Genomic DNA, 13,950 nt, shown 5'->3' with positions numbered 1-13,950 from the left:
GTTTTGTATTTTCTTGTTGGTTAGTTTTTCTTTACCCAGTTTCTTTTGACACCATCCCCCATTCTGGAATTATAGCTAAACTAGGTATAAATCCCTACATCACAAGATGGGTTGCCAACTGGCTCACTGACAGAACTCACACTGTAAAAGTTGCAGACTCCAAATCTGACTTCAAACCAGTGACAAGTGGAGTACCACAAGGTTCAGTCCTGGGACCTCTTCTGTTTGGTATCTACTTCTCTGATGTACAGGCTAACACAGAAGGCCTCTGGCAAACAAAGTTTGCAGATGACTGCAAACTAGGAGGCATAGTCGAATCCCAAAATGATGTGACCATCCTACAGAAGGGCCTCACTGAGACAGATGCCTGATGTCAAAGGCATGGCCTCAAGCTCAATGCCAAAAAGTGCATTGTCATCCCCTTTGGTAAAAACTCTGTACCCATGAATTACCACATAAATGGCAGTCTACTTAATGCCAAATGTGTGATGACAGACCTTGGGACCCAGGTGGACAGTAGTCTCTCCTTTGATAATCACATTGCCACAGTAGTCAGGAAATCCTTCTATGTGGCACACCTCATCACAAAAGGGTTCTCATCCAAGAAAAAAGAGGTCATTGTTCCCCTCTACTCGGCATTCATTAGACCCATTATAGAGTACAACGCCCCTTTTGGAATGTACCTCACAAGACATCTGCAGCAGCTGGAAAGGCCACAGAAATACCTCACAAAGAGGATTACTTGCCTCAAACAGATGCCTTACACTGACCATCTCAAAAAATTCCAGCTTTACTCTGTAGCATATCACCTACTTTGAGGAGCTCTCTGCCTAACATATAAAGCTATGTTAAACTCAGAGCTGTTGGACATGCTACACCTTATGAAATCCCAATCTCTCCGAGCTACACGCTCTAGGGACCTAAACCTTGTCACCACAATAAACAGGACATGCTGAAGGGATAGATTCCTGTCCCAGAGACTTCCTATACTCTGGAACAAGCTACCCATCTATGTCAAGCAAAGTTCTTCATTAGCACTTTTCAAAAAAAAATCTTGATGAGTGGATGGGAAATAGGAAATATACCCCGGGGATCACTTCTGTGGCTCTGCTCAACAAGGGTATAGGAAATTAACTTTCTTGGGTGGTGTAAGCCAGGGAAACTTGTTGGCTAGGCTTACTTAGGTCCTTGGGCCGAGAGCCTAGTACCTACCTATGAACCTATGAAAGAAGTTTAACCATTGATAAGTACAATGTAGCTTGATGAGATACTGGTGGATGGAAACCCCACCTCCACAATGAGTTTAACGTAGCAGAGATTCAAAGGAGATGTCAGGGAGAGACTGAAGCACAATGTAAGAAAACTGTGGACCTTTATGTGCAAAAGGAAGCTTGCACCTCTCAGCCTCTTTCCTCCATTTTGATACAAGTTGAGGCAAATTAAAGGGTTTAACTCAGTCCAAAAAGGAGACCCCTCCCTCCACCAAATGATATATGTGATAATATTATGTGACATGGTGAAAGGTAAGGCTCAGTCAAGCAACTTGGAGGATATGAGGTCAGGGTGGTAAATTAAATTTCTCTTAAAAAGAAAACTTCTTGATATGAGTGTTTTACTTTTTACTACACTGCAGGCAGCATAACTTTCAACTGTCCAGACCTTTGCAGAATGTTCAGATTTTTTACCCATATCCTTGGTCTGCTTCTCAAAAAATTATAGCCTTTTGACAAATTACTGGCAAATCATTGAGGGTTGAAGTCAGAAAATAATGGTAGACATTTGATTTTCAGACTTAATTCATGCTAATGCAAAATCTGTGATTTTATCAACTTTCTAAGTTTGAGAGAGCAACATTTAAAAAGTGTCCCTACCTTTGAGCCCCAATCCCCCCATTATTTGTGACTTTGTCCAGCTTTCCTGCTCCAAGAGGCTGAGAGATATTGCAGGCAGTCTAATTTCAAAATGTAGCCTACAGTAAGTATTGTAAATAATGGCTGATATCACTTTAAATGATGCTATACCAGAATCGCTGCTTGTATAACCTTTGACCCATGAACATGATGTCATTACTTTGCCATTCTGTTTTCTTCCTGAAAGTCCACACAACTACAAAGTAATCTAAAGGAAAAAGAAGAGAAGAAGGAAAAAAAAAAGACCCTCTAGCTTGCGACCTCAGAAGGAAAACACAGAGACAATACAAGTAACAACATAGGCCAAAATGGCTCCAGGTATAGCTCGAGCTTAGCTTTAATTATTTAGAGAGAAAAACTAACTCATTCATGAAATCTAAGAGAAGGAAAGCCAGCCCACACACAGTGACAGCAAAACACATCTCTCCACTATCCAAGCCATCGTTTTCACAAAAAATCCACAACTTCAATCAGTAGAGAAAAAAGAGAAATAGAACAAAACCCCACATCACCTGCAACTCCACCCAAGCAACAAACACACAGCACAACTGTCCAGCACATAATCAAATATCTAGAAACCCATACATGCCCAAAAAAATTCTATACCATCAACTTAATACCAAATAAGAACCCAGCCTGCAAAACATAACACTCACTGACAAGATAGACACACACGACTATAAAACCTAGTTAAAAAAGAACAAAAGAACAAACAGCTATTCAAAGTATACTTATAGCTAACAGAATATTTTCAAATTACATCTAAATAAATGTTGATTAGATTAACTTGATATTACTCCATTTTGCTTGCTTGGAAGGAGGGTCTCTGTGTTTATCAGTGGGGAGTGACTAACATGGACTGTTTATTATGTTATAAAGAATGATATAGAAAGTTAAATTTCTTTACCTTACTGTTGTGTGTATGTATATATATTTTCCCTTTTTTCTCTGTTTTTCTGCCTGAATCACTTATAACTTTTTGATGTAAAATGGAAAGTAGTACCAAGAATATATGAGTATAAACAAAACAGATCAGGGAGAGAAACAAAAAATGATAGATATTTATTTATCTTTTACGTTTTTCTTGTTGTCAGTTTTCCACCAATTCTTATCTGCTTGCCTTTTTAATGAGTTATTGTTCCATTACATTTCTTCTGTTTGTTCTAAAATGTTGTTTTGATGTTAAAAAGGATATAGCTGATCCCAATGTTTGAAAAGTTTTACTACATTCTGTAAGAAAAACTTTAAGTGTAGCTGGAAATAACAAGTGCACTTTAATCTGCGTCTTTTTGAATTCCTTTATCAAAGGGAGGAACTCTTTTCTCTTTGAAAGCACAGATGAAGAATGGTCAGTGTCAAACCTTATTGTATTCTCATTTAGTTTAATCAGAGAATTTGACCAAGGAGTTTTGATATCAGTTCTCTATCCTGGCAGGAAAACAATCTTACAGTTATGCATCTTGGACTTGTATTTACTTTTTTGATGATGAAGACACCACAACAGAACTGTGAGCTCTTTCAATAACATGTGATAAAGACTCAAGTAGATTCAAAGACTTAGGGAGCCAAGAGCTGAGGAAATTAACCATACTGCCACCTTCTACTTTTGCAGGCCAACCATAAATGCATATATTGTGCCTCCTACACCTATTTTCAAGGTCATCTGTTTTATTTAATAAAGAGATATTTTGCTGATCTATCTCTACTAAATATAGAAGCAAGCATTTAAGAAAGAAAGACCAGGTTTACATTGTAAAGGCAGAAATATTTCCTCAGTTAGAGAAAAGGTACTACACAGGTGTATATTGTTAAATGATGTAACTGTGTATCTGAATGGGTTTATGTCAGAAGACTGAGTTTTCAGAAATTCAAACATCATACGGTAAAGACCATTCTCAGGATCCAGTAAACTCAGTGTAGGCTCCGTGTAGAACCTACATGGAGTAGATTCATGTACATGGCCGCAAAGCGCTCTTGGCAACGTGCAATTCATATTAATAATGCATGATGTGTCTAAGTGAGGTTTTGCAGTGTGTCCCAATAGTATTGGCTGTGAAACCTTGCAGAACAACACAGATAATGAATCTGTGTACATGAGAGTACCAACAGTCCACCCCCATACCTCTCAACCTACTGGACCAAGAAATCTGTACAAAGTCATTAAAGTGGGGAAAAGCCTGAGAAATACAGACCTATAAATGCAGAAAGCTGACAGAATAAACTGGAATGCATTAGCATGCATCTTATGAAGAGTATGAAGTCCAAAACAAAAATGTCTGTCATAATTTAGTTACATCCATTCTGTATGATTATGTCAAAACCAAAAAGTTTATGAGGAACAACATAAAAATATAAGGCTAAACCCTGGTAAACCTGCCAGAAGTAGTTATATCTGTTATGTATGGCTTTTCCCTCTTTTTTCCCCATGTTTGCATGATGCACTGCAGCACTTGGCAATGCTTACCCCGTTTGTGCAGTGGGACCACCCATGTATGAGACATTACCCAGACATCAAGAAATAGAAACTGGATGCTTTCAGTTAGCGTTACTGGATGACACTGTGCATCATGTAAACCTGGTAAAGTGGTGCTGTGCTACACTTATACCATCAAGTTAACAATGAATACTGAAATGCATTGATCATGTAACTAATCCTATGGCGATGTGTTGACTGTTGGACTGGAGTGCAGATGGTCCTGGATTCTAGTCCAGGGTATGCAAACTTTTCTTATACTGTTGTGACATTGTAGTTTATCCAAATAATGTGGTACTGTAAGGAAATAACAGTAGAATTGTACTGGCTGACAGTTTTGCTGATATATTTGAAAAAGGTACATGTAGCTTAGCAGTGTTTCATGATGCTAAGTAGTGCACACCCCTTTTAAATGTATCAAAATACAGTGTGCACTCTCAGTAAGAGCAGTTGGTAGGAAAACTTGGGTGTTGAAAGGTGAATTGGTGGGAATTGTATTTTATACACTGAACTCTAACTTGTGCAGCAATATGTGGTGTTGGAGGGAGTGTGCGATTTAGAGCATAGCGCTGGGGTGTCCAGGAGTCCAAGGTTTTTATTTGGCTCTTTGTTAGGGATCATGGCCCACGCATGTTGCAGGAAGACTATACTGGCTCCCAAAACAAACTGAAATAGTTTGGGAAGGGCTCTCACCAGTGTGACTGGTATCCACCACACCACTGAACAATGTTGTCACCACTGTGATGCCCTCTGTAGGAGAAAAAGGGATGCCTTTGATCAGTGGATCATGGATTGCCAGGCGGGGAATACCCATAGATGTGTAAGTATGATTTACATGTATTACCTGCAAATTGTCAAGCTGACTTTGGTAAACACTGGTATTTATAATGCATTTTCTTTTCCCTTTTTGCACAGCTGATGAATAGAGGGCCTCAGATGTGAGGCCCCATGGTAGGCAATTAGCGAGTATGAGAGAAACATGTGGTAAGTAAGCCTAATTATATAAAGCACTGTAATTGCAGCCTTAACAGTCATAGATGGGTTAGTTGCTATATCATACATTTTTTTAGGAATTTGGAAATGCATATCTGAACAGTAAAAGCAACTTGCATGCATTACTCTGTGGCATAGCTTTCAATAGTACTTTGTGCTGAATGCTCAGATTTAACAATCACTGATTTCCCCTGGTCACTGTAGGATTCATGGTTGTCTGGCAAGTAGTTTTATATTGAAGTCAAGAACTAATGAGTGTCAGAATGTTATGTTAACACAAATCCTATGCAACTATCCATGTGTATAAGAGCAATAGTTGAAATATTTTCCTAGTTATGGGTCCTTGTACGCCCATTATTTTAGAATATGTCAAGATATTCTGCTCTAAAAGATGGAGAAGTAAGGTCTGCACATAACGCAATAGTTGCACATTCTCAGATAACAGTGAACATGAGTTTATAAAGTGTAAAAGGAAAGCGTGTTTGCATTATGTTGTATTCAAATGGAAAAGTACAGTATTCTAGTAGTCACTGCTTATGGGTTCTAATTCCATACTGTCCAAAGTTAAAAATCCTACGATTACAATACTGTGTTAGCTTTTCATCATTAGAAAATACAGCACTGTTGCACTTTCATCATTATACCATTTGAAGTGCAGACTTCCAGACCTGTAGCTTGAATGGCCTGCTGTCAAGTGTAATCACTGTACATGTAGTCCAAGCAATAAAGACAATTCTTAGCAGTTGTTGTTTAAGTTAGACTGCAATAAATACAATAAAGTAATTTTAGACAGCTTGGTATATAATCTGTGAACTTACTAATGTTCTCCATTTTTTCTCTCACCCCACCCTTTATCTTCTTTTTTTATTTCTGGATTACTTATTTTTATTATTAATTCTTTGTTATTATTATAATATTATTTTTAATCATATTTCTCATTATTTCTTTTATTATTTGTTATGTTTTATTATGTATAATTTTATCTTGTGTTGTTGTTAAATACTTTCCCATTTTTATTGTTTATCATTATGTTTGTAAAAATATTATTTAACACTTTTTATAATATTTTATCATTTTTTTAAAATCTTTGATTCAATTTCTTTTATTTTTTTTTTTTTCATTTTTGCTTTTGATTTTTCTTTATGTTAGGGTAGGGTGGTTCTTGCTGATCTGACTATGCTAGCTGCACTGGCTACAGTACCAAGGCCCAACACTTCTGGGCTGTCATCTGGTGGTACCCCCCCTCGCTGCCCCTGTCCTACCTGGAACATCTGGTAGTTCTGCTCCAGGGGCCAAGCCTGTGGTCCCGTCTGGAAGCAGAGGGGGTGCATACATCACCTGTGTGGAGTTGCCAGATGTGATGCATAGGATTGTGCACCAGACTGTGGGCACATGCCTATGCTGGATGGAGAACATGCTTTCCATCCTTGTATGGCAGACTGGCAGTAGGCTCAGATCTTGACCACTGCACAAAGTAGTGCAGTGATGAAACAGTGCTTGACAGTCCATTGGGTGAGGACTTGAGTCACACTGTTACCGTACTGATGTCCATAGAACCTCAGTTCCCCCACTCCCACCTCAGTCAAGGTGTTCAGCCCCTCTTGTGTCCTTCACCAACCTGTCCTTGCCCTCTGTGTCTTGTCTGTCTGCAAATGCTTCACCTTTCCAACTTGCCTGCCCCAGACTTGCCCAACATTCAACTCACTCCTTAAAAGGGCACCTGTCTCAAAAATAAAAATTACTGTCCCATACATAATTCTCCATTTTGCACGTGTCTACTTGACACACCTAATTTGGTCCAGTTGGCTTAACAATGCAATTATGTTGTTGTCACCCCTCTCTCTGGAGGTGACAGTCCAAATACAGCTAAAAATCTGTGCATATGCCCAGTTGTTACTGTTGAAGAAATGGATAGCTCTGCTTCTTACCTACACCCTTCCAGCACATTCCTGCCTTTCTTTCACTTTGTTTTTCCCCCTGAGGTGCCACACAGGGGAATTGAAATGGTGGCTTGGAGGATGCCTGCTATCCCTCCCCAACCTGTTGCAGGTGTCTCATCACATGTCACCCAACATATGTTTAGGGCTGTCTTGGAGGCACAGGCACATTCAGAAAGGAGAAGAACAAGTGTTTATTACTGTAATTTTTTTAAAATTGATTAACTGATGGTTGGTTTCAGTTTTTTTCTGTTCAAGGGAAGTGTTCTATTTTTTCTGTGTTAATTCTAAGAAGGTTGTGGTTGCCGAGGTGCTAGAGTATTTGCTCAATATTAAAATTTTATTTGTGAGCAGTTTACTTTTTGCTTATTTCAATAGCCTTATTGCTGTTCATTTTATTTTTTCGAAACATTCAGAAAGGAACTCCTGGAGAATGCTAAGGGTTCAAGCTGCAGCACAGGCTAACATCCATGACTGCTTCCACCGTGTTGTTGATTTCCTTGATCGTTTGAATGACAAGTTGGAATGGGATGTGTCTGTGAGTGAGTAGAGGTTATCTGTCATGGAACACACATTGTCTGTGATGGAACATCTGCTGGGAAGGGAGCATAGGCCTCGTGGGTGTAGGTCAGCAACTCTGTCTGCTGAGAGCCAGCGTGGCCATGCCTGATCATGCTGCCATAGTGGCAGTACATCCTCTGCTCCAGCAGAGAGTGTGTTGTCCACACCCAGATGTAGCAGATCAAGGAACGTGGCTCTGAGCATTCCCATGAAGAGAGCACATCCAGAAGACATGGTCACCTTCAGGTAGTAGTATAACATCTTACTTTGAGCATGGAGGTGTCAGAGCAACTCCTGTCAAATCCAGTTTTCATGTTTGGGGGTGGAGATGATGTACTCCCAGCTCTGCCATGCACGGCTTACAGCTATCCAATATACAGACATGTAGGGCTAGCACTGAACTTGGCTGTGCTCATGCAGACACTCACACACCAATGTTACATTGAGGGCATCTACAGACAATATGTAACATTTGCACGGTCCATCTTGGCTGCTTCCCTTGCTTATTCACACAGACACTCGCCAACCTTTTAGTGTCAGCCTAGACCTCCTGCACCCCCACACAACACATTGTGCAAGTGATGATAACTGTGCCATATCCCTGTCATCTATCTTTTGGATTCAGGGATACTAAAGATATCTGTCTGATGCACAGGGTGACTAGCTATATTAATCTGAGTGTATTACCTCCATTTGTGCTGTTGATCTGATAATTCTACCTGTCACTTAGATTTTACATAGCTATTTAGTAAGTTGCTAGCATAATCATTAAAATAGGCTGTGAAGTCAGACAATTATGTGTCTCTCATTAATATATCTAATTTTTTTCTCTTTAAGGATTGTGTACCACATCCGTATGGGTGCACATCCGAAGTCGACCCATCAAATTCAGAGCTCAGGATTGTATGTCAGCACATAAGACAAATCTCGTTAGAATGGTAATGCAGTATAATATTCCTTTTTCACGTACATCAGCATAGGTACTGAGGTTCATTGGATGAGACAATGGTATTTACCTGATGGTGTTTAGAAGCATTGCTGTTATATCAAAATAGATATTTTCTAAAGCATACAACATGCATGGCCATGATTCTCTCATAGCAAGATGAAGCATCCTGGATTGAGAGTGGGACTTGTTGTTGAGAGAGTTGACTGTATGGGTGCTTTGACAACTACGTGTGCCACACAGCTGCCACTAAACTTATCCTTGTGTAAGCTGCTGAGAGGGGCATGTGTACATCTCACTATACAGCCAACTATTAGAAGAACCTTTGGGATACATGCCCATTGACTTAAGCACTGCTATGCTGAGACAGTGGTGATGAAATCTCTTACATGTATTGTCTGCTTGTAGACTGATTGCGATTAGGATGTGTTTGCTGTTTAGGTTGGTTTGTGAGGGGTACCTCTTCACATGATGTTTTTTGTTGGGTGCATATTATGATTAGGAGGCAAGGTGTGTGAGCAAACAACCTGTTTAGTGTTACTCTTCTGGAAGGAAGAGAGCAAAGAGATTAAAGATTCCTATTATATGTTGAGCACTTTAAAACTACTTCAGTGATGTAGGAGATACAGGCTATTCAGTGAAGATGATGTATTATCTGTACTGAATCACCAACTCATGGCAAGTATGCTAGCAGGGGAAATGGGGAAATGAGAAGTGATAGTGTTAGCCTTGAACATGGTATCTGCATAGAGAATGCAAAAATGAGGGATATATGTGTTCTGACTATTTTCAGCTGACTAATTTATGTTGTATGCATTATGACATCCTCAGAAAGGTGAATCACTACCTCTGTTATTGATAGCTAAGTGTGTAAATTGTTACTTGTTATGGAACAGAGGTTCTGACATCTACATCTGCTCTGCTGCATAGTAGCAGCTGATTGTATTTGAAAGATAGTGTATTGATGTTCCTGTATGGATGTGGGCAAACTGTTACAGCCTCTGCACCCAATCCAAAGCAGGTAATATGAAGGCACACTGTTAAAGAACAAACTGAGTCAAGACACACTACACTTCAAATAGGTAATCCTGCTGTTCACTTCTACCTCGAGTATACAGATGATGTTTCACCCAACACAGAACAGACTTCATCTTATTCTCCCTATTAATTTGGATAGTAGCATTAGGGATTGCCCGAACAGGTAATCTGCTTCCATTGCCACCCATCCTCAGCATCTTGCTCTGTCACACCAACCACCTGCATGTCTTCTGTCATCACATCCATAAACCTTATTTTAGGTCTTCCTCTTTTCCTCTTACCTGGCACATCCATCCTTAATATCCTACTCCCAATATACATAGCATCACTCATCAACTCATGTCCAAACCAAAGCAATCCCAGCAATCTTTGTCTTCAAACCATAACAAATGAGCCAACAGTATAATATATGGCTGTTACTCCTGTCCATCCTCTTTACACACAATGCAAATCATAACATCTGGAACTCTACAAACACCTGTTATGACTCCTGTATTTTTGTCAGTGACACCATCTGCAACACGTATGACGTAGCTGGCCTCACTACCATCTTGGACACCTTCCTTTTTCACTTTTATTGTTATGCATCTGACAAAAGTCAATCCTGCCATTCTTCTCCACCCACTCCACCCTGCATGCTCTCTTTTCTTCACGTCTTCCACAATCACTGTTACTCTGAAATGTTGATCCAAACTATTTCACATCATATGCCTTCACTAACTGCACTCCATACATCCTAAACATTCCTCTATTCTCCACCCCCTTTACACATGTATAGCCTGTCTTAATCCTGCTATCCTTCATTATTCTCCTCTGAAGTGCATATCTCCACCTCTTTAGGATTTACTAAACCTGTTTCCTATTCACAATACAGATCACAATATATAAATGTGATGTTTGTGAATACAATAACAGGAATGTTACTGTTGTCTGTTCTATATAGAATGAGCTGACATCTAGCCATGTGTCAGGACAGCATGTGAACATGCCTGTCATGATGTATACACATAGAGTCATATGATATGACTTTATGACTTTTGACATCAGCAGTGTATTTTGGAGACAAGTGGATGGTGTACCACAGGCTGCTGTAAAATGCTCTGTATAACATCAACCAACTGCTCTCACACACACACACACACACACACACACACACACACACACACACACACACACACACACACACACACCAAGTTGGCTGCAATGAGAATAGAACCACTACCTATCTAATGCTTACAGACTACAGATCACAATACTTTACAAATGTACCACAGCAGATGTAAGATTTAACCAGGGCTTCAGGTGATCTTATGGTTGATGACATCAGCTGGCCATGTGGGGGACAAGAGTTTGCAGGACTGCTTAGACTGGATGCTTGTGGAAGTACGAAAACAATGGGAAACCATGCCATTTGTAAAGTCAGATTGGGATACACACTTCTACTTTAGATTTTACACACATGCTCTCACACACACACACACACACACACACACACACACACACACACACACAAGTGCTTACTTGTCAGCTGTGAGATTAGAACCCCTACCTATCTAAGTTTACAGACTATAGTTAACAGTACTTAACACACTCTCCACAGCACAAGTCTGATTTAAGTAGGACAGCAGGTGAAAGTATACTAGATGACATAACCAAGACATGTATTGAACAACAGCTTGGGAGGCCTTCATATTCATGTTGCTTCATAGTGTCATTTGAGGCTATATGCCTTGCAGACAAATACAGTTTATTAGCTTAGATTTGTAACTACAATACTCTTTTTGGATATATTTTTCTGTTTGTAATTGGATGAGAGAGGCTGTGAGCACCATCAATTGGCCCTGTCCATGAGGGTACACACAATTTATACATTACAACTTGTACATTTGTTGATATATGTATTTTAAAATCAAGGTGGCTCAGTGTTGTTGTGAATGTTGGTGTTATTGCTGGTGGGGATATACATGGATGGCTTGTCAATATATATAAATGCACTTATATTGTGCCCTCGCTTTGCAATGGTTCACCATGTACTCTAAGGGGAAACATGGGTTCTGAGAATGATAGGGCAACATCTCAACTCTCCAGATGCTTGCAGAATATCCAGAAGTTTGACTCATATGTTTAGTTTGTTTTACACAAGTTTATAGTTTTCTCAAAAGTTAATTGCAAATCATTGAGATATGAGGTCTGTAAACAGTGGCAGACATATTAATTTCACACATCGTATCCTTCAAAAACTTCACGGTAATGCAACACCTGTTATTCTGTCAGCTGTCTAATTTTTTAAGAGCAATATTTGACAGTGTCCCTATTTTTGGGCCTTTGTCAGGTATTTAGGGCACTAAGGACATGTGCATATTTATCTGTATACCTGTCTCTATCTTTATCTATATCTATATAGATATATACAGATATATATCTATATAGAAACAGGCAGCAGATAAATATAGCAGTAACATGAGATGCCTCGGATTTTTGCTAAGGTTAACTAAGTGTACACACATGCAGTTTGCCTTTTTACCTGTTTGCACATAAGTAAGCAATACGCAAATGTAAAGCACATTGCTCACATATGAGATTTACTACTATGGCATATATACATGCTACTACGGCCCACTCCTATCTCTACTCCAGGTCAGGATTTATTAATTACTAATGACAATAACTGAATGTATCCGATATCTGTGGTTGTCAATCTGACATGTTTCTCTACTGTACTGTATTATCAAAAATGTTTTATACATGTGGCACAACATGCAACTGTGGAATTTAAACAAGACAAAGTTGATAGCAGTATGGAACATAGACTCACAGTCTATAATACACAAACCATTGCAAGTACACCCCAGAAACATCTGCTTATATCAGGATTAGAACCCTCAATAGTATTATAGCTTCATCAGACAGGATGGTTGCCTTAGTATTTTTGGCCACAGAAGCAGCTTGGCAGAACTGGGGTCATTCATCACACAACCACATGCATAGAAATGTACACTTCTGTTCATAACTTAGTAACACTCACAGTGTATAATCAAATCTATTTTATTGTCCCACAGCTGTGGTTCAGAATAACTGTGACACATACACCCATCTGCCATACATGACTTAATGTTATGGCAGTTCAAAGGGGTGGGGTATAAAACCACATTTATTGTTAGAATACAGACAAGTCTGAAATCTGCAATGTGTAGCCTCACTCTTTAACTTCTTTCTTGAAAGATGTACCAGTGATCTGTTGCAGTAGGACTGTATGAATGTTTCATGCATGAGGCCTACTGATTACAAATGGACTCCTAATATTACAGTTGTGTCTGGTAGTCACATGTTAATTTAATTAATGTACAAATACATCATTATTTACTTGCATTATGCACCAAATTCATAGATACACAGGATATGTATAATACTCTACAAGAATACATTGTAAGTTAAGGACCTACCTTGCAAATGCAGTGGTTGACACAATTTCAGTTCAAGGCTGACTCTGTCTGTCTGATGCAAGCAGTACACAGCCAGTTGATGGAGTGGTATCCCTTGCAGTTAATGTAGATTATATCCTGCTCACCAGGTGGTGCCTTGATGTGTACATGAGTGCAATCTATGGTACCCAGTACTTCAGGGTAATGCACTACATGGTAGAACTGTTGCATATTGCTGGCCTTCTCCTCAAGGGAAAGGGGGGAATATATGTGCTCACTGGCATGGCATGTATGAGCACAGCATCCAGAAACTGGTGGAGTATCGTGGATGCTGCTGCCTGTGACAACCCCATCACATTCCCAGTTGTTCTTTGAAAAGTACCTGTAGCTAATATCCTAAAGGCTACACATACCTTAGTTTCCAGTGGGATGGGCTCCCCCTCAGTTGGCTCTGGCACTGAGTTCAGGGTACCAGAGATCACAGAGTTCTTGTAAATATGTCCCTGTCTACTCTGTATGCAGTACAATCTCCAGCTCATGTAGCACCCGTAAGGTTACCCTGAGTGTGAACACTCTTCTCCTTCTCCGCCTAGTCCTAATGTCAGCAGCACCAGCAGCATTGACTTCAGCCTCTAGCACATGCAGATGTAGAATAGCTACAGCAGCCCCT

The sequence above is a fragment of the Protopterus annectens genome, chromosome 6.part0, assembly GCF_019279795.1.
Source record: "Protopterus annectens isolate FY-2018-M chromosome 6.part0, PAN1.0, whole genome shotgun sequence".
NCBI classification, from domain to species: Eukaryota; Metazoa; Chordata; order Ceratodontiformes; family Protopteridae; genus Protopterus; species Protopterus annectens.
Note: the sequence above shows the minus strand (reverse complement) of the source record.